Source organism: Lagopus leucura, unplaced genomic scaffold (genome assembly GCF_019238085.1).
Source record: "Lagopus leucura isolate 7727_CA_CO unplaced genomic scaffold, USGS_WTPT01 Super-Scaffold_100157, whole genome shotgun sequence".
Classification (NCBI taxonomy): Eukaryota; Metazoa; Chordata; class Aves; order Galliformes; family Phasianidae; genus Lagopus; species Lagopus leucura.
In genome coordinates, this window is record NW_024962334.1 from 33,730,109 (window position 1) to 33,730,934 (window position 826).

Below are 826 nucleotides of genomic sequence, written 5' to 3' on the forward strand. Positions count from 1 at the left end.
CTTTAGACCAGTTTTTAAAAGACTCCCTCTTCCTTTCTGCATCAAACACTGTATCTCTGAAAGGGCCCAACACGCGAAGGAATCGCAGCAGGAGCCGGTGAGTTTTGTAATCTGATGGAAAAGAAAAAAAAAGCTTCACACTCTCTATTTGCCCCATTGTGTCTCTGTGGCCTCCAGACCTCTGGTTAAACAGAGACTGGCGGGGTGGAGATGGAGATTTGCAGAAGAAAATTTGACACAAGGGAAGGGGGAACTCCCCCAGCTTGTCTCCTTGTGTATGTGGTTTCATGGCACTGGCTTACACCATGAGTTAGACAAAACATGCAGGCAACCTAGGAGTAAGAACTGGAGTTTATGCTCTTTGTGGATAATCTATGGATAATCCCACAGACACCTCTTAGGGCACCTGAAGCATCTCATCTCTAAATAAAAGGTTTCATTATTCTGAACGTCACATGCATTTGAAAATGCTTCAGAAGACTTTGGAGTGAAAGACAGCATAGGGGACGTGGACCTTGGTTCTTCTTGACAAGACTTTGCCCATGCTCCCTTAACTCCCCCTCAGTGCTAACACGTGTCCCTACTTCCATCTTTGAGCAGTTCGGCACAGAATGCACAAAATGGGGAGTACGTGGTACACACAGTGGGGAGTCTCGGGAGCGTGCAGCATCCTCGAGCATGATTAGGGTTAGGGTTGAGTTAGGGCTCGCTTAAGGTTGGGCTAGGGCTCAGTTCAGGTTGGGTTAGGATTGGATTAGGGTTGGCTTGGGGCTTAGTTAAGGTTGGGTTGGGGTTGGGTTAGGTTTAGACTAGAGTTGGCAACCGG